Here is a 21,713-nt window from a genome sequence, read left to right on the forward strand (position 1 = left end):
GGGGAATTGCCTCTGCGCCGAGTGTATGTTAGCCTCATACAACCATAGGTCAGCTGCGCAATGGGGGAACCTCTCTACTATGATACACGCCATGACTCGGAAAGCGTCTAGCCAATTCTCGAAGTTCCGCTCCTTTCTAGCCCCGCGCCTCTCCCTTTTTTCATCCTCTCTCCTGTCGCATGTGGTCAGGTCGAGGCCCTCAAGCTGTATTTCCAGGAGCGAGAATATATCTATGAACTCCTTGCGCCATATCCTCTCTTTTACTGCGAGAGGAATAAGGCACGCGAGCCCCGTGGCTTTCGTCGTCAAGGAAGCGGGACCGGGGGATGGTCTGGCGTACAGGTCAGTGCCTAGCCCCCCCCGACCCCGGGCTCCCGGACCCAGTATTGTACCCCCACCCGGGTAATGGGGAAACCTGATCACCTTGCGGGGACAAGCCCACCTGTTCCTGCACCCTTGACTGCCGGGCCCACCCTGGGTCAATCATATGCCACGTTAAACCCCCTGTCTCGTCAGTGCGTTGTTCCCTAGGCCCCGCCGCCCCCTGCCCCGGGCCGTTCAGGAACGTCGGCGCGAGCGATTTCAGGCATTCTTTCACAATGGTACTAATATGCTCACCATTAACTGCTCTGCTGGTCGTCTCGCCCTGCTTGCAGTCGTCTAACCTCGGCGGCGGGAGCTTCTGGCGCACTTTCTTTGGGGGGTTCCTCTTGGAGGTTTTCTTTCTCGGCGTGGTCTTCGGTTTCTTGGGTGCTGACGGGCCTGCTTCCTCCTCCACCTGGCCGTCCGGCCTATTCTCTTTCCCTTTGGCCAAATGGGGTTGGAGCCATTCGTCGCCGTGTATTGCCGATATCTCGCGGATTTTCTTCAGCACTTCCGCCATGTCTCCTGGCTGATCCTCCGTCATGTTGTCCCTAAGCCTTAGGCCTGGTTTCTGCGGGCTGGTCTGCGCCGCTGGGTCGGAAGGAATTCCGGTCCCGCCTTTGAACTTCACTGCACGTGGGTGACGTTCGTCTGCTGAAGCGGCTCAATGCGCGCTCCGAACGGGACAATGGCTTACCACGTTGGAGCCTGGCAAGGCCGCCGAGCTCGTCGTCCTTCTCCGTCGCTTCGGATCACCGGCCTCGGGTTCACGGGGAGCTGGATGGAGAATTTGAACGGCGCGCTGCTCTGCGGGGTCGTCCTTCTGTTTTGGCCGTCCTTCGCCGCCTCCTGCCGTAGTTGGTCCTCTTCAAACGATGTCGTTGTCGCGCCGCTCTCCCAGCTCCTTCGAAGACGTTGTGCTTCTGCTGGGGAACGGCGGTGTTTAAATCCTCTTGAGCCCCCTAAGGGGCTCAGGTGAAACCCCCTTTGATTGGGGGGTTCAAAGGTAGCAAGGTTGACCATTGGTCGCCCCCCGTGGGCGCCCAGGTCACCAGGTCACTTCCTGTCGGGGTGGCTGATGCGCACCCCGTTTCCGCTGGTCCTGGCCGCTTCGGGGCGCCCAGAACCAGTTCCCATCCCCCTGTGGGCACCGCGTGGGTTATGGCGCCGGCCCTTGAGCCTCCCCCACCCTGCGGGCGGGTGCGGCGGCCTCTGCAATTGTGATTGGTGCAGGGACCCTGTGAGCCCTGGTGCTTCCTGTCTCCCTCAAGAAGCCAAGAAGATGGCATAGGAGAGGCTGCGGCAGGCCAGCAGGCTTGCCCGGAGGTGTGCGATTTAAAAAAAATCCTATTTAACCCCATCTCCCCGCCCCACTGCTGCTAACAGCCGCCGCTGATGTCATACTGAAAGGTCTAAGTTGGGGTTAGCTGGTAGTACTGTTGCAAGCCAACAAAAGGGATGATTTCGCCCTGTGACCAGAGATCGCCGACCGATAAGATCCCACTTATCATACCCAGGTTGTGTCCCTAGGGTACACAATTTCTGCGAGTCCCACAGAGGAGTGGCCAGAGTTATCCTGCCCCTGCAGCCGAGTACCTGAAGCGTTCTGTGCCAGATGCCAACAGTTACCGCCGTGGGACCCTTGAGAGTAGTAAACATGCAAATCAATTTTGAGCCTTCTCAAATAAGAACAGTCCAGCCTAAACTGCCAGTTCAAAGCCATCTCCCACATAGTGCGCCCAGCGTGTAGCCGTTTCCCTTTTAAAGGGATGCAGTGCCCTGTCACTGACTTTCAGTTCCAGAGAGTAAATTGCTTTTACTTAAAAATCCAAGACGTGATTTCACACTCCTTCACATATCTGCAAATGACACTTAATAAGAGAGTAATATCACTTGACTATCGCTGGTTTAGTCAAAATATGATTAGTTCACCTTAACTACAGAACACATACACCGACCATGGGAATATTTGTTCCAGACCGGAACGAGTATTCCCATGTGCAGAGTCACACTAAAGTACCTTTCCTTTATGAGGGAAACCACATTTAAACGCAAACACCTGTCCTGAGAAGGCATTCTCACTGCCCTCACCCGTATCAGAGGAATCTCATGTACTGAAAAGAAATCTCACTACAGAGTGGACGCTCGTGCCGTGCCACGCGCTCACTGCAGATGCTTCAACAAACCAAGTCCCCGGGAAGGAAAGGCTCGCGGCGGAATGTCCGGAGGCTCGCGGCGGAATGTCCGGAAACTTCCGCCTCTGAGGTGGCGGCACACGGGCCCTCGGGGAGCGCTGCGGGCCACGTGTTTCAACGAAAGCATCTCAAACCTGCTCCGGTTGTTTGTGTTGGGGCTGGGAGCGGCCGCCCGGGGGAGGAAGGCTCAGGAGGTTGTGCAAGCTCTGGGCGAGGAGGAGGAGGGTGGAAGCCCAGGCCGCTCCCTCTCAGCTGCTCTTCAAGCACAGCTCGGCCAGTCAGAGCCGCTCCGCCTGCCCTGGACGTGGGGCTTGGGTTCAGGAAGCAGAGCCCCGTGCGCGTGGAGCCGGAGACCAAGGTGAGAGGTCAGAGTCCGAGGGGCGGAGAGAGGGACCCCGCGGAGCAATGTGGCCAGTTTATTTAATGCGTTGTAGAAACATTTATAGGAATGTTAAGGTCTGTCGATATTCAGACTCGCATGAGGAGGGAAGTTTTGCGGCAGCCAGGAACTAAGGAATCTATTTAATAAATTAATACGGTTTTTAAAGGGGCGAGGGAAAACATCAGTTGATCAGTTTAAAAATGGCTAAAAAAACTAAGGAGAGTTGGTTGACATGTGAGTAAATCATTTTGAGTTGCTGTCACCGAAAGTTGTGGATACAAGCACACCCATTTTTTTTAAACGTGAGGGATGGCGAGATATTTAAATTAAGAAAAACATTGCACTAGTTGAATCTGTTTGCGAGTTCGGTTTTCAAAAAAACTTGTGTTCACTATGATTTCATAATTTGAATTCTGTGCACTTGAATAAAAAAAGTGCTGAGAATAAACTGAACAAGGGACTCCCAACAACCAAAAGACGAATAAACTGAAAGCGCGCACACCTACCGTGCGATCATTTCATTTACCCGAGGACCGTGCGTGTGGTTGTCGTTTTGATCAGTGCAGGGCTTTGCTATGATGAAGAATAAATATTTACATGTGTGGTGTCTTCCACTCCCTGCAGCATGGTCGGCTTTTGTGATGGGCGAGCTAGACCGAGGGCCCAGGGCGCCACAATTCAGAAGGGCGTACGGGTAACTGTCTGCATTAGTCTTGCAGTCACAGCGCCCCTCTTTTCTTGACTCCCATTATTCAGTCTAAACTGTTTTGATTTTTTTTTCTATTGCTGCAGGTGCCGTTTTACACCCCCATTCTCCCTCTCACCCCCCTGCCGACACACACCATCACCTCCATTCACACCAAGAACCCAGCATTAGCAGTAAATTGCTGCTTTGATGTGTGAATGACCTGTATACACAAAAGGGGCCCCCTGCTACCCGATTTTATTCACCAGCTGCAGGAAGGGCATCAACTTTATTTCTGCCCAGGGCGCTATCCCAACGAGGGCCGGCTCTGCCCTGGAGTGGCCCGAGGGGCTTTAAAAAGTTATTTGAAACATGTTATCTTGTTGGCCCACAAAGGTCATGGGGCGCAGCATGGATGTGCGGGTGGTTCTTAGCCAGGGAAGGTGTGGGGACTCTGGTTGTCACGATTTAACCTGCCCACCTGGTTTGGTGCAGACCGAAGATTTTCCTGTGTATTTCTAAACACGCTGGTTAGTAAAGGACCCTCCCCAAGCACGTGAGATGCCAAGAACTGCCGGGGATCACACAGTGCGGCTGATTTGAGGAGCTGTGATTAGAAAGCGCGTAGACAGATTTCATATCTAGCTGAGAAGCCGCTACATCACATCCTCTCCCGCATAGTCTATAACAGCGCCTGCTTGCACATCTCCACCAACGTTTAAATAAATATGTCTGTTTACTGAGCATTCATCACCTGTTCATCACAAATTAATCTCCCTCCACGTGACCAATTAACAGGTGCTATAATTATCTACGTTGATGGTATTCAACAGCGAGAGCTCAAGTTGCCGCATGCCAGGCTTGGGTAGCTTGCCTATTTTTCCTTTTTTTTTTAACTATGCACCCAGGGATTTGCAGGCTTCTAATTAACTCAAGGTAAATTTGCAAGCATGCAAAGAATACAACCAGGACTGGACAGGCCCATTCACCTCACAATCGATAACTTATTTATTTATTTATTTATTTATTGACATTTGTAGAGCGCGGCGAATACCCGTGGGCGTCTCGGCGCTAATTAAGGGATGGATCTTGACGGTACTGGGTATTTTTTTTACTTTGGGTGGCTAAAAGTTGTCAGTCATCATGCTTGTATTCGATCCTGTGACCATCACCAACTTGACCCCCCCCCCCCCCTATTCGCCAGGTACATCCATTCAGATGCAGTGCTGCAGAAAGGTGATCTCTCTAACTTGTAGATCCGACAGCTTGTGTGTGATCAAACCAGCCAAATTGGATAACATTGTGCGGGTGCAGTTTGCCGCCACAGGGACACTTTCAGTGATATTCGCAGGCTGTGTCCCTTTCAGTTAGTGCAGCAACGCACAGGAGGGCAGGGAGGCCTGGTATTTTAAGCTCCAGACGGGCCTAACACAATTGCCTCTCTCACAAACCCCATCAGGTCTCCTGTTTGAGTCTCATCCAGGCTGGAAACTCACTGCGGTTTCACACCCTGATGCCAGGGTCACAGAAGAGGACAAAGACACTTGTTGTCTCTTCCTAAATGCTCAAGGCAAACTTTGATTTGGAGCAGGTTGTTTTTTTACTTTCCCAACTCATGTATGTAAGAGATATGTATAGACTATAAGAAAGTCCACTATATCTATGAGTAATTGCATGAATACTCGCCTATACTATTCACTCATAAGTGTTTAATACCGCACTGAGGGATTATTTTTAGCAATCTTAGAATAATGAAAGATTCAGAAAAAAACACTAAGGTTCTAAATCTTTCTAAGTACGATAACCTACAAGGATTGTAACTCGTGACCTGAAAATAGCACAGTGAGCTCTACACCAGAAGCAGTAATTCACTCAGCTATCGGTGTCTGTGTATGTATATATGTATATATATATATATATATATATATATATATATATATATATATATATATATATATATATATATAAAATCTACATGTTACATTGTGCTTTATCAGAGGGCTATTTTATAATGAGCCAAACCTGTGATTTAATTGCGATCAAATCTCTCTAGCACGCACATTAACCACCTGAGTGATTTTACCACTGTCATACCTTTTGAACATGTGGTACACAAATATCTCAGCCGCAGATGCCTTAACCCCCATAAGTTATTTTTGAATTCCAGCCTGCTTTTGGTCAGTTATCTATTTACACATCATTATTTATCACATTACATGCGCACATCGCTTAAAAGTCTTGTGAGATACCAACAAGATCATGATCAGATCAGATAATGTGTCTCGGAGAGAAATTTGGTATGCATGCCAGTTTGCTGTTAGGTGTGTACTTTGGTAAAAATAAAGTTACACAAAGTTATACAATGAAAAATTACATGTTAAGTGAATTCTGGGCATCTCACAAATTTCACCACTGTAATAGAAATTTCCCTTGGATTACCTTTCACCTCAACATAATGGGATTCCATTTCCAGCACCGTTTACACTCATCCACGTCCAGTCAAATTTGACCTATTTCTCTGTCTTTAATTATGTACATCATATATCTGATGTAATAAATCAAATATTTATCTTTTGGTGACAATAGGAACCATCCTTTACCCATCCAAGGGGATCCCACCAGTGATGAACTGTCCTATAGAGAAATCGGGCAGTGCCCAATGGGCTGCTCTACAAGCTCATTGTGTGGGCTGTTTTTCGGGCTGTTTGTGGGTCTTTTTGTATGATCTGGTGGGACAGTTTTTACTGTTAATTTCCTGGCATTAAAACAAATATTGCCTGCAGTAAGCTCATATCAATGCAGTCTTCCATACTTCACGAAAAACACTTAACCAGAATGTCTTTACAAGTTCCAAATTTCCCCAACTTGCAAACATGGGGCCACTTTTTTAGGTGTCTAATTCATTAATGGTGACACTTTTATTTTGGTGCCCAGGCCTATTTTCTGTCCCATTTCGACCTTGGACCCATCATCAAGGCTTGCTGGGCTTTTATTCAATGAGGGTTACATAATGTCATATTTTCATTTTTGACTTCACTCTGCCTTTTTTTTTCTACAATATGGCACCCACCTTACTACCCCCAAACAGTTTGTTGTTTCCAGATTGAGCATGGTTACCAGAGGACACCATATCAGGAAAGACACTGTGGTCTAATACTTATCTATTATTTTATGAACAAATGTAATTTGGTAATATAGTCCAATTGTGGTCGTGGATGAGAATCAGAACTACAACTACCATAATGCATCATGTTGTAAAAGTCCAGGATTACATCATTATGTTATTGATTGCATTGATATATTTGGTCATCTAATTAATGAGGGCAATCTTGTCAAGTTTCCCAGTTCCACATGTGATGTGATGCTCCAGTCCAGGTTATTTCTTTGATTTCTGGTACTTGTAGTCTTGTTTATTCCATTATAAAACAGGATTACAAGGCCCAGAATTTAAAGAAACAGGAATCTGGATTGTACAAGCATATCACACATGGACTTGATTAACTTGCCAGCTTTGAGAGGGGCTTGCCCTGTTGGTTGGTTAAACGAGAAGCCAGTCCTTTTACACGGAAATATGTTGCCAAATTCTTAAGAAAGTTAAACAGCTTACTCCCGTGGGAGGTGTTGAGTTCGTGAATAGGGGCTAGTTTTTCTAGGTTTAAATACCTGCAAATACAAAGCTGGGCACACTCACAGATTTCTGTTAAGGGTAGGTTTCAGTTGCGGGGTGGTAGTAATATAGTGTCCCTCTTAACAGACAAGCCTCCAACTAAGAAAGAGGTATCACTCTGGTACAACCTTTTATTGGATGAGGTCGAGGGTGAGTTCCAGTTGCCTGATCAGTTGTGGGCCGCACATATTACTAACAATAGCATGGAGAACTTGCGGTTCGAGTTTTTTAAGATCATGTGGAATATTGTGAAACCATCTTGGCTACGCCGAAATCACCTGTTCACTCATATATCAATCTTAAAAAGATACCATGCTGACATTTGACTACATGATCCCAAGGTTTTTCCAAGTTCTATGCAGCAGGTGCAGTAACCCACTAAGCTCTTTTACTCACGTCAGATCTCCAAGTTTCTTAAACGTTTTCTTACAAATCGTAAAAAGTTTTAACTTTCTGGAGTTCCTGCTTAAAGTCGAAATATTAAAAAGAGTTAACGTTTAAGGTGATCTTCGAATCAAGTAAGTTTCAGAGGTGGAAGTGTTTGGTCAACAGAAGAGAAATCAGATTTTCTTGTGATTAGGGGAGCTGTGGGCTGCTGTCTTTACTCGAGGCTGTCGACTAGAAGGTAAATTCTACCACATTGAAAAAATCCAGAAACGATTAGAAAGTTAGTAACGTGATTGGAACCCGGAAGGCTAAATATTAACAAGGGCAATAAATGTTACTGCTGAATTTCTGATGAAATCCTTCCGGGGGTGTTTTATGTATGCATCACTATTTCTAAAGGGCAAACGTAGCTGGGAAGCAATTGAGTGCTGTAGATTCTGAGGCTGTTCTTAGACATACCAAATTATTTATATGTAGTGGAGAATGTCTGTGCATCTTATAATTACACAATTGCATTACCCTTCAAACACTCACAACTGGATTTCGTGATTGACCACAAATTACCCGACTTTGAGTCTGGTGTCAAGGCCGGATTTAGACCCAGGTCTCTGGTGTGTCCAAGGCTGGTGTACAGGTTCCAAAGTTGACAGCTCAGCCACATCATCTCCACTTGAGTCCAAACCATGGCACAGCATTTTTATGTGAGACTTTACCTGTGATCTCTTGTTCTCTGCAGATGTGGCCTCTGGGCTTGATTATGATACCCTGGACCCGGTCTTCTCAGCAATGTGTAGAACCTAGATAGGTGTTGGCTAGCTAAATTGCTCAACTTAAAACCTGAATACTAGGGTTCCACATCTACTTTCAGCTTTAGAAAAAATGGTGTGATTCTGGGAAAATCGCTTTAGTTCAGTGTCTGAAACAGTGCACATGTAACGCAATGTACTGCAAAAGGTTCTGCCCGCTATTGTCCCTAACTGGTGTTCCCACCTATATCCTGCTTTCTGCAATCTAGTGTCAACATACTGTTCTTTGTACAGCCGCAGTGTAAAATGTCCTCTGTAAAAGTGTTCCACTTTTCTAAGGTGTTCCATGCCACATCAAATATTTTTACTTTTCACTTTCAGGCAACCCTATATGGTGCCTAAACCTATTTCCTGTTTGGTGTTAGTTAAGCGCTAATGTGTTTCTTTTCGTGGTCAAAGCGCCAAGATGCCAATGGGCGATGGCTAGGCTTACAAACTGCTTACTCAAGGCCCCTCAAGTCATCCTCTGTCTCTGGATATCGCTTTCTTAAGTGCATGATTCTTCTTCAGGGTGATTGGGTTCATGCAGACATTCCTGATATAGTCCTTGATCACACACACACACACACACACACACACACACACACACACGCACAAGGATTTGTTCTGTTTTCACGGATTTAACTAGCCCTAGTGACTCCAACACCACGTTTGAGTTACAGGACAGTAGGGTCAGGATGACCTGTTTATCATATTCATTGAGGCACGTTCTGGATATTTGTAAAAAAAATAAAAATAAGCTAACTTTCCTTTCTCATGTGCTATCACAGGCGTTATGTTATGTACACCATTTTATATCGAAATGTTATGTTTCTAAATAAGTAAAAAGTCTGCACTACATTTGCCTTGATCTTCTTCTTCTTTCCTGGACATTTAGTAATCGGACTCGGTTTGTTCTATTTGGTATGATTTTTTTCCTTGCGGAATGTGGCTGGTCAGGAGTGATTTGGGCAAATTTAGGTCCAGATCTGCATCACGTTAAAAAAAATCGTTTGCACCAAAAAACAAACCCCACACAAAATAAGCTTCCCCAAAAATTAACAGCAAAATGTATTGTTCGCCTTTAGAAAATCAAAATCCTCTGGTCACACTTCCCGGAACTTCCAAATTTGCTTTTCAGCAAAACACTAATAAGGTAGATGTTTTCCCTAGCCCACTTGTTGCCTCATTGTTTTAAAGGTTTCGGATTGTGCATTTCTCTGTGAGTCAAAGCCTGTCACCACAGGCCTAGCAGTGACCCTCCTCGCACACTCAGGCAGACTCGCTCTCACGACTCCTCCAGGGGTGACGTCAACCGCGCAGGCTTCAGCGGGACGCTGCCATTGCGAATGGCGATAATAAACATTATTAGATGCCTGTCTCTCCTTTTTTGGCAGATGTTTACGACCTGGCTCGTCAGAAGTCGAGCCGTTCTGTGTCTTGACAGCATGGAAGCCCTTCTTTTTGCAGTGCCTCCCTGAGGGCATTGGAGGCTCTTGTCTGCCTGCTAATCATATGCAGGTATTTGCCATTAGGAGGTTTCCAGGTGTGCTTTTCTGCAGCCCCCCTCCAGGGTAGGGGCGAAAGCCTGAAGGGGACATGCGAAAGAGGATGGTGTTTTGTTGTCATTTGTTGATTGGCAGCTCAAACGTTTAATTGTACTCCTGTAGAACCGGCTGGAAACCCTAGCTGGTCCTTGGCATTTAACTTCAGTGCAGTTCAGTCAATCTAGAAAAGTTCACACTTTCTGCCTAGAATGTTTAGAATGGCGTGGGCTTATTACTTTATAGGACAGCACGCCTTTCTCTTTCTAGAGCAGCTTAGGTGCCTGTTTTAAAGCAGCCAATGGTTTTCGGCATAGAATAAGTTGCACCTGGCAGGATTCGGGTTGATTTCGCTTTCTAGAACAGTGTATACTTCTGTCTAGAACATCACAAATCTAGACAGCAGTGGGATTTTTTTACACCTACTGACGCAGTAGAAAGAAGTAACTGCTATTCTAGACCAAGATGTGTGTGATGATCACACACGTCTTGGTCTAGAATAGCAGTTACTTCTTTCTACTGCGGCAGTAGGTGTAAAAAAAGCCCACTGCTGTCTAGATTTGTGCACATTTCTCCTTTTAGAAGAGTGCACACTTCGGTCTGTGTAGAACAGCCACCAGTAAACACTAGATGGTGCCCATGCTGGAGCGACCGAAGCCCAAAACCAAAACCCTGGAGGCAGTGTAAGGCCTGAGTAAACAGTGCACAGGTCCAGCTGGGAGGGAAATGCACACACCAGAAGTGGATCTGCAGGTCGTGTGTGAGCAATTAAGGTGCTATCAAGGAGTATTAAAATATCTAAGCTGTAAGCGCTTTGAAGAACGACTCACCACCTTGCAACCAAATATATTGCTTCTAAATATGAGTATGTGAGGAACATCTTTAGTTGATGTCTCTTTCTCAGCCTTTCTAATTTCATACCAGACACACTGAATCCTTAACCAGCTCACATGTCCATCAATACTCTGTCATCTCACTCACCCACATGCTGTCATCTTACCGGTACTTCCATCTCTTTCTCTCACCTCCCTGCTTCATTCACACCCAACCAATTGTTCTGCATCGTTTTACAAGGATTCGGAAGGAGCAATAACTTCCTATCTGGAAGTCGTAGTCCCAGTTCACCATCATTGAGTGAAAGTGCCACTTTACACTGGTTTGTCCAAGAAAAACTGGACGTGAGTTGGATGTTCCTGATCTAGAGCTTTCTTTTTTAAATGTCCAAATCAACAAATGCTAATTGAAAGAAAATGAAAGGTCTTGTATGCTGGTGCTATGTGTATTGTGCCCGGGCTCGCAGGTACTGCTTTTCGAACACAAAACGTGTGCACCTTGTGGAAAGAGGCATCCGTTGTTTGTCATCTGTTCAAATATTTACATCCTGTCTTTGGCACCGAGCAGCTGAAAGAGCTCTGTTCACGCTGAAATCGAACAATATCACACTTTAGATATAAATAGCTGCAAGAATGGTCATCCCTGCCACATCAATGCTCGCACCAAGCTTAAAATGCGACTCAATGAAAATACATAAATGATTTTCACGTTTGTTTAGAAATAGGTATCTGATTTTTTAAAATATGTGGATAATGTTTGCTAAATTACACTTATTTTGTGAAATACATTTCAGCTATCTTGAAAATATCTCTGCAAGAGTATAACTGGCCAGGGAAAGTCACAGGAGCTACCGGGTTAACTATAAAATGTCTCTCTGCATGACGTGTTCTAATTAAACCAATCTCTTGCAGGTTACAAAACACGGAAACCTTTGGATTAAGCAAAATAATGAAATATTGCACTTTTAATAATAGTAGTCCTTCTATGTTTATGGTATGTTTCCTTTTTTTAAATGCCATCGTAATGCAAAGATATACAGACTCATTATTTTAAGCAGCCTAAATACCACACATACTTGTCCACCTCCTTTATAGAATATCAACTTCTTTTGGATTCCTGAATCCAGCCAAGCACACTTGTCACCTAATATTGGACTGTGTTTGTTTACCATGCAGATACCAGTCCTAGCATTTTTGGGGACATTGGATTTGCTAGTGGGGTTTAGGTGCATGGTAGCATTTTTATAAGGAGATTTATAAGTATGATACATATTTTAGGAGTCCTTTTTTTGAGTCTGTTTTTTCTGTACCTTAATGCTTCTGTTGTGGGTACTGCAGGTAATGTTGACCGAGGTCTCAAAATTCACAGGCTCATGAGTGAGTACTCATCCATTCCAGGTGTGTTTTGTGTACGGGTTGTGGCGCCGCCTTTACACCATTGTAATGTCAGGACTATCCATCTGTAAGTACTAAGCAAGGACAAGTCTTGACTGGAGGAGCTGCTCAGGCTTGGATCTCGGAATTTTGAGAGTTTTGTACTCCTACTTTTCATCAGGAAGAGGAGGACATTTGATTGTATTCTACGAACATCGTATATGCCCACCCCTTAAACACAGAAATTGTTGTTTATTTATCTTATTTTTGGAGATTATTTCACCTACTTATAAATCTAATTACTTAATTTCATACATTTTGGAAGCAATTTCATCTTGACAAAATACTGAATGTCAAATCGTTGAGGGGGCAGTCAGATTCCTCCTGTTTTGCAGTTTTCCATTCTCGGAGCAAAACGGAAGGCAGAGCAACCTTCAGTGTCAGAGAACATCTGGGCCCTGCTGCCTTGGCTAATGGTCCATTAACAATTCATATATTTTCTCTACCTTTCTTAAAATGCACCCATCAAAATACAGCTTGCAGGTACCACCCAAATGTTTGCTGCAAACCTGAATGGCTGCAGGTAATGCCCTCCACCGCCAAAGTAATCTGCAGTATGTGTATTTACATAGACCCTTGCCTTGAATACCTCAGCCTCTATAAAGCGGCCACCAGCTGCTTCGTTCAAATGAAAATTATGAAGAGATTGGTTTCTTGTGTTGACGTACAGTTTCATGTGCCGGTGATGAAGATCCCGATTCAGTCTAGGCTAGATTATTGTAATGCTTTCAATGCGGTCGTCCTATTCAATACCCTACACCATCTTCAGCAGAATACAACTGAGGCAGTGTAGTAGACTACAGCCAGTGCTCTCCACATGCGCACATTTCAGCCCCTTTCTTAGATCCTTTCACTGACTACTTATTATCAGAAGGACTAGTTTCAAAGCTGTGGAGATTGGTTATAAAGCAATCCATCAGAACATTCCTGACTTTAGCCACTAACTTTAAGTGGCATAATTCGGGAAGGTGTGTGGGGAAGTCCTTCTTTAGGGCTTTAAAACTAGAATTGTGACCCTTGGCTACAGGGCTTTTCCCGCCTTTTGCTCTGTTCTTAGTCTGATTTGTTCAGTTTTAGAAAATGACTCAAAAAGGTTATTCTTTATGTACTTATGGTATTTATGTGTCGTTGCTGTTTTCAAAATGTTTTCCTCCTCTGGGTTTTAGTATTTGTTGTATTATGTCCCGCAAAAATAAGCTTTATGCTCGTGTTCTTAAAAGGATATACATAATTTAGCATGCAGTACTGTTAGTCAGCAATTTAAGAGCTAGCTGCCCATGCTAAATCTAAGGCTCAAAGAAAGTTTGAGCAAAAGAATGTCCAACTGGAAGTTGACCAATTAATTGCTTAGTTGCCAAGATGTTTTGGTAGCAGGTGTTAAAAGGCTTCTGTCAGGATCATCTGGCAACAAATGCCACAATAATGGATCACGAGTGGGTGAATTTCTTCATGCCGTTTTTAGTTCAAGCCTATCGAGTGGGGTTGCCAACGACCTATTGTGGATTTACCTAAAGTTTACTTTGGCTTATCCTACCCATTGCTTAGCATTGGTTGGCTTTATTGCCTCATTTGCTTGCTTTTTCTTTGAGGGATTTCCGTGTTGAAGCTTGTCCGTTTTGTGTTTGTTCTCCCTCTGGAACATGGTCTCTTAACATTTTCTGAAAGGCTGGCTGTTCTGTCTTCCACTGCTGATTTTTGGTAAACTATTTTTTTATCCTAAGCTCTCCATGTAAGTACATGTGTTTTCCAGCTATCTCCCACTTGTGTTTTTCTCCCACTCACCCATCCTCATTTTCCTGTCTGTCTCCTAGTGCTGCTCTGCTCCCCGTATTCTTGGTTTGGCTCTCTCTCACCCATGTGCTTCTCTCCCTACACCTGTGCTGCTATTGCTCTCTCTCGTGCTTCTCTTCCTCCACCTGCACTCGTGTTGCTGTCTCTGGCTTGTGTTTCCCTAGAAGCTCCAAGTTGCTCTTTCATGCCCGTGTTTTTCTCCCTTTGCCCCAATGTTTTTCCTTCTTGTTTGCTTCTCCACCCACCCTTCATGTTGCTTCCCACCGCCTACTCTCCCGACCTGCTCCTCTGTTGAAAGATTTAAGAAAAACTCTTTTCACACATGTCATTTTTGTGCGCTGCAAGTATGATGTGGGCATGGAGCTACGTCGTCATGCCTTTTTTTGTTTTCTTTAGCCATGCTGCATAGCGTTGCCGAATACCCCACGCAAATCCAATAGCTCTAAAAGCCAAGGCCTATTGACTTGACTAGTGCTTGTTATAGGTTGAGTGAACTTGCTGAGTGTCTAGGAAAATGTGGGAGATTTGACTTGTCTGGCAAGTCAAGCTATTTAGAGATTGAAGCATCCAGGAAAGTGTGTGCAGTGAATGCAAACTTGGGAAAACCCATTTAGGGGTTCGCCCCCACCTCAAGGTGATGAAAAGTTTGAGAGATCTCCAAACACCCCAAGATGTGATTGATTTGAGTTGGTTCTGTTGTTATTTACCGATGACAACATGACCTCTCCCATCATGAAAAGAAAAAGTAGACACTGAGAACTGGAAAAAAACGAATAAAAAATCAGGACCACATACTAAGTTAGAGGATGTCTAGAAGTCAGTTTCTGCGGTTAGAGGGGAGGAGAAGAAGCCTATATATAACATATATGTTGGGTCAGGTCCCCGATTTGGCCTGGGTCCAATTTCATGGCAGGTTGGAGGAATGATGTGCATTATGTGCATTTCTAAGAAGAGAGAGATAACGAGCATACTCCTACTCATGCCTACTGCTACATGAAACAGAAAGTTTTGGATCTCAAATTACCTGCATTCATGAGTGTATGAGCAAAACATCTTAAGTCATCTCTTTCCGCTTGATTAGATCAATGTTTTGAGTCACAGCCAATGACGCTGAAACACAAATGGGACACTAAAATAAACAGTAAAGCTTCATCAGGCAACTTTGGCTACGATTTAAACTGCTGTGCATGGACAAAACTGCAATTGTCAGTCAGAATGTGGAAACCTGGCTTTGTAATACGGCAAGGCTTCTTATTTGACTTCCCACAATAAACGCCCGCCCGCCCAAATGTGTAGTGCTTGTTTTCCCCAGCCTACTGCTCTACTGTAGTGACATATGAAAAACCACAGATCTCCTTCCATCGTAAGGTCAACATATCATGAGCAATCAACAACACTGGAACTGTGTTTGTGCAGTCCATTGACATGATTACTCCATTTATTAGTGGCACGCTGTCATATTGTTATCCACTCACTTGCACGCATTGAGGGATCAGCTCTTTCCAGCAGCTTGACCTGTGCCTGCACGCCCGGTCCGACCCTTCAGCCAATCACGGGTGCGGAAGGCAGGGCAGAGCCAGGCACACTCAGGGAGGCGAGCGGTTAGCGCTCTAGCTCTCCCCTACTTGAGGGATATAAAGCAACTCGTCGGCTTCAACGCGCAGTGTTGACGCGCAGTGTGGCGCCTACTCCTGCGCCTAAGACGAGCCAAAGACTAGCCCGTCTGCGACAGGACGGGACCTGGGGCAGGGGGCTAAGGAGGAACACATCATTTGTCAGGATATGTCTCTCAGTAGCAGGCATTTATAAATCAGGCAGGCACTGCTGGATATTGACAGGTATGCTCCCGTATTATGTACCCATAAGGCGGGAACCAATCTAGAGGGGCCCTTTTCATGTTCGTGGTGTCATGAGCAATTTTCCATCTGCATTGAAACCAGAACTTGCCTGTTAGAGCGACGGCTTTCGACCCCTATTCTTCATCAAGTTGGGCTGATTGACACTCCATTTAAGGACATACCTCTAGACTGTAAAAACTTACTATGTAATATCCGCTCCCTAGCCAAACATGCAACACAGGTATGGGACCTCATAACATCCGAGAGTCCACATTTATGCTTCCTAACCGAGACATGGCTGAAGCCACATACCACACCGGCCATTACATTGGGGGTTCCATTAGGTTATAAGATGGTGAGGATGGACCGACCAATCAAAACTGGAGGAGGGATAGCCATTGTGTTTAAACAGGAGCTAGACGTTATTATCATTGAGACAGTGTGCACCCCCCAGATGGAGCTTCTAATTTTTAGACTCAATTCTAGCTCAAAGGAAACTAGGAAGGGAGCTTTAGTCTATCGCCCCCCAGGCCCATGTGAAAACTTCTCCATACAGTTGGTTGAGACCCTGGCACCATATGTACAGGAGAACTCGGATTTCCTTTTGGTAGGGGATTTTAACATCCACAGTGAATTAAATAACTGTTGAGGCTAGGACCCTACTGATAGATCTGGACACTTTGGGGCTTAAAAAGATTAATCAGGGACCAACACACCGGGCAGGCCACACATTGGACTTGGTGTTGTCTAACTCAAATGCTATAATATGCATACCTCCTATTCAGGTGGAATGGACAGACCACTCCATCATTGAATTTCATACCCGCATTAACCACAAACCGCAAGCCACACAGAGGGTGATGGCAGATACCAGGAGACCCTGGCACAAATTAACATCAGAAGGTTTCAGGGGGAAATACATCGAGCCCAGCTGTGGTGAATGTGTAGCCAATGTGACCACTGCGTTACGCAAGTTCGAGGAAGAAGTGACAGTGGCCATAAAGGAGGTTATACCTTTGAGAACTTTTAAACCCCGATCTGCTTCTAAACAAGAAGTATGGTTCACAGAGGACTTAAGATTGCTAAAACTAGCCACAAGAAAGTTAGAAAAACTCTGGAGGGGAACTCGCAGGACAGAGGATAGGGAGAATTACAAGATCTCTCAAAACACCTATCACAAAGCCATCAGGGCTGCACGAAAACAACACATAACAGCACAACTATTAGCAGCAGGAAACAATGCAAGGGTTTTGTATCAAGTTCTTCAAACCTTCACTAAACCTGCTGCCTGTGAGACCATCGAGATAGCATCCCAGGAACTCTGTGACAATATTTCCCAATTTTTTACCAAAAAGATCGAGGGTATATATGATAAAATAATAGCTACTAAAGATAACACCAAAAATAAGACCATAGTGGACAACATGGTTCACCTAGCCACTGGAGCACATATGAATATCAATTGCCCAAATAAGATGGCAGAATTCCCTCTCATAACAACGGAGGAGGTAATTACTTTAATTAGCCAGACAAAAAGCGGGTGCCCCTCTGATATCATCCCGGCACGCATTATGCCATTAGTGGCTAATGTTTTGGCTACAGGAATCCAGCATGTAATCAACCTCTCCCTGAGCACAGGGGAAGTCCCCCTAGATTAGTGGAGAAGTGTGGCTCAATGGTTAGAGGAGGCATACCCGGAAGCTGAGGTCAGACCCGGGACCAGGGTTCAATTCCCGACGCGGCAGGGTCTGAGCCCAAGTGTCCACGGACTCGATAATTCTCACTTCGGTGCCTACTTGAATCACGGGTTCACACTCTGCAACTCTGGGCAATAGCTTGCTTAATCTCCACTACGGCCCCCCGCGGCGGGATGCCTGGCTTTCACCTTGGGGATGCCCAGTACGGGTTATCTCACAAGGAAAAGCCAGGACGGGTTCCCAATGCAAGCGCCGGGACACCCCGTTGGGGTAGCCGTGCGCTATATAAGATACACTAAATAAATAAATAAAAAGATTGGAAGCGGGCACTGGTGAAACCACTGAGGAAAAACAACACCATCCCCTGGACTGAATTGACAAATCTAAGACCTATCTCACTCCTTCCATTTTTTGGGAAGTTGACGGAGAAATTTGTCAATCGGCACTTGTCAAATTTCATCGAAAGTGCAGGGGGGCTGGATCCATCCCAGTCTGGGTTTAGGCCTAGGCACAGCACTGAGACTGCCCTGTTGTCCGTCGCTGACGATCTTCATATGCTACAGGATGGGGGGTTTTCCGTTATCCTGGTGCTTTTAGATTTGTCAGCGGCGTTTGACACGGTGTCACATGACATCATGACCTCCAGACTAATTGACATCGGTCTGGAAGGCAGGGTGCTGGCCTGGCTAAGGAGTTTTCTCACTAAGCGTCCCCAAAGTGTCATCATGGGGACGTACCGGTCGGAGGAGGTGGAGATCTCTAAGGGGGTGCCACAGGGCTCATGTCTGAGCCCTACTTTATTTAACATCTATGTGGCCCCCCTGTCGAACATCATGAGATCCCACGGTTTCATCCCGGTATCGTATGTGGACGATACACAACTCCTCTTTCCGTTCAAAACTCTGACATCTGAAGTGCGAAACTCCTTTGCCCGGGGTATGAAAGAAGTGGCCCAGTGGATGGCATCGAACTTTTTACAGTGCAATTTTTCCAAAACGGAGGTGATGCTCTTTGGGGAAGCTAAACGCCTGTGGACTCCTGACTGGTGGCCGCAAGACCTGGGCCCAGTCCCTGAACCTAAACAGTGCGTGAAAAATCTTGGAATAAAACTGGATCAGGAGCTTTCCTTGAAACAACATGGAAACCAAGTGGTTGGCTCCTGTTTCCATATCATTGGGCTTCTGCGAAGAGTGTTCCCCCTGCTCCCTGATACGACTAGAAAAACCTTGGTACAGGCGCTCGTGTTGAGCAGGCTTGATTACTGTAATGGATTGCTGTTAGCTACCAACGAGGGGGTCATCTCCAGATTGCAGGTTTTGCAAAACACTGCTGCATGCCTTGTCCTCAATGCCCCTGCACGTACTCCATCTAAACCCCTGTTGATTAAGCTTCACTGGCTTTCAGTGAAACAGAGGGTATTGTTTAAGACATGTTGTGTCATCCATAAGTGCCTCACAGGGAAAGGCCCCGAATATCTGACAAAAAAATGTAATGCATATGCTCCCTCCCGATCTCTTAGATCGGGAGATCAAGAGCTCCTATGTGTTCCTAGGATTAAGAAGGCAAGGCAAGGGGGTAGGGGCCTGTCTGTGGCTGGCCCAAAGCTGTGGAACAATCTCCCCAGAGAGATCAGAAAATGTAGGGAACATCTTCCTTTTAGGAAGAAACTAAAAACTTTCCTTTTCCAATACTAGTTTATCCGACAAAGGGAAACAATGCTACATTGTAGGACCTGCTCTGTTCAAAGATGACGCCAGGGGCGTGGAGATACTCCTTCGGGAGTCGATTCCTAGCGCGGTACAAGTTTGTAATAAATTAAATAAAAAAATAAAATTATAAGAATGACTTCCCAGCATTGGTTCACATGGTTGTAGTTCAAGAAGGTAATGCATGGTAAAAGTACTTAAACATTAAAGGGTCCGACAACACATTTTCTTTTGTGGGAGTATCTTTTTCAACGCTAGCAAACTGTTAGTGTTGTAGCACCCTAAATGTTTTTTATTATTAGTTTGAGCAGTTTGTCTCTTAAAGGTATTTCTCTCCTTGTTTTTTTTGTAGTTGGATAATCTCTCTTAATGTAATATGGCCTTCCGAGGAATATTGAGTAATAGTTAAGTTTGGAAACTGATACTTCACTACTTTTATAGCAAAGTTGCAGCTATTAAAGAGGACAAAAAGATTTGATTCACTAAGGAGGAACTGGAGCGGTTGCGCTAGGAAAAATACTTCCTTTTCAAGGAAAGGTTCATGGTCTGTAAATGCAAAAAGTGAAATTACATTGTTTTAAAATACAACAACTGAAAATTGGACACTGTTCCAAAGATAGGGTCCAGAGATTGACCCATATGTCTTATAAGTAAGACTAAAGGAAAAGGGGGAGTCCTAAGTTGGACGGACCCACCACAAAGGGGAAAGCACATGTCTTGCCTCTTGTTGCCCTCACACACCCCGAGGGGTGTCATGCTTCATCATCGGCTATGCTCCTTGTCGGACCGGTGCTGCAATTCCCAACGGGCCCCCTGAAGGGTCACTTTTTCGGAGATCTTTTAAGGCATGCCGGATGGTGCGTGAGGGTGTGTGGGGTATGGGTCCGTAGTGAGGGTAACTAGAATGTTGTGCAAAGTGAATTAAACATGACTGGGGGTTATATTGATTTAGTAACCCTCCTGCCACAATAAAAACTCCGGTTTAGAGTATGGTCCCCAAGGACACATTGTGCCTTGGTGTCAAAAGAAAGGTCAACATGTTTCGCGCCTCTGTCGCTGCTAGGGTCGTTGGCGCTTCATCAGGACCAGAGATGTTCAGAAAGTAGTAGAGTGCACGTGAGTGTGTACGTGGATCTAAGATAAAAGGTTAATACCCACAATGTTTGTCAGGGCGGGCCAGTTTTACTGCTCCTGACCATAACCTAGGACAAGGAAACAAAAGAAGAAACAATTACAAAGGACGTGCATTAGACTAGCTTAATGCAACTTAGTGTGCCACAATCGTGTGCACAACATACCAATGACATACAACGAAAAAAGAAGAGAGAAAAAGCATGAGACCAAATGAGGATAAATAACTCCTTATTCTGTTTTTACTCAAGACATGGAGGATATCAAGGCAGGTGTATCATGGCGTATCAATTTTTCAGGAATATCCTATTGCATGACGAGCGAAGTTTCTCCCTATTCATAGCGATATGCGCTCCATAGTATACGGCACTTCTCCACTCATTTAGACCCAAACCAGTCTTACCACACTTCCAAACATCCTCCCTTGATGTATTCTTACCTCCCAATGAGCGAAAATCACTTCAATGGCTGTAGGCGTATGGACGCCTGCACCGTATTGGGTAGCTAAAAGACATAATAAAAGATAAGCACACATAAACAAGGCATACAGTCTTCGCATCCAAAGGCAACGATTATGCGACCTGATCCCCATTAGTCATCAGGTACTCACTGTAACTCGCAGGTGCCTGCACTCTTACACTTACGCTTCCAACCGCCAAACCAGTAATGCATTAGAGCCAGCGGGACGGAGGTTTAAAACTCGTAGGTTCCTCGGTGAACCCTCCTTCCGGGGCGTTCCATGCTGTAAGTTGCAAACGCGCATGCGTGCAAATGCGCCCTTACTGTGCTTGTCCGGACCGGGACTAGTAATCCCCTACGCATGGGCGTCTCGAGTGGAGGCTCATTTTGACTTACACTCTATAATTAAAATCAGACCACAGCCCATAAAATGTGTACCGGTCAAAGCCGGAGTGATGCGATTTGTTTTATGATCATGGTAGGTAAAATCCTACTGTGGACAGCGTCTTCTACACTCCAAATGTTGATCACACAAGCATATCCAATCTGGCTAATGGTGAACAGGGAGTATGGCCTATACCACACATTTGTCTGAAATAGTAAAGTTACTCCATCTTATATGTTATTGCAGAAGAGATTAGTGGATACTAAACAGAAGCAAAAGGAGAACAAGGGGGGTGAAGGTGAAGGAAAACGGGGGGCCTCCACCACCGAAACCACACAACAAGGAGAAAGTGTCTCTCGTGTGCAAGCCTTAGAACCTCCGATCATGAGGATATATAGGTCTCATGTTTGAAAGAAAATGGAAAATAGAAG

General features: G+C 45.2%; 1 protein-coding gene across 1 annotated transcript in view; it reads left to right on the plus strand.

Moving 5' to 3' along the window:
• The first annotated feature begins 2,724 nt into the window (after nucleotides 1-2,724).
• MST1R (macrophage stimulating 1 receptor) overlaps nucleotides 2,725-21,713 on the plus strand; it is a 397,230-nt gene continuing 378,241 nt past the window's right edge. The window contains exon 1 of the mRNA XM_086938800.1: nucleotides 2,725-2,916. The gene's annotated coding sequence lies outside the window, so the exon portion shown is untranslated. The remainder of the gene's footprint in view (nucleotides 2,917-21,713) is intronic.

Source organism: Lissotriton vulgaris, chromosome 9 (genome assembly GCF_964263255.1).
Source record: "Lissotriton vulgaris chromosome 9, aLisVul1.2, whole genome shotgun sequence".
NCBI lineage: Eukaryota > Metazoa > Chordata > Amphibia > Caudata > Salamandridae > Lissotriton > Lissotriton vulgaris.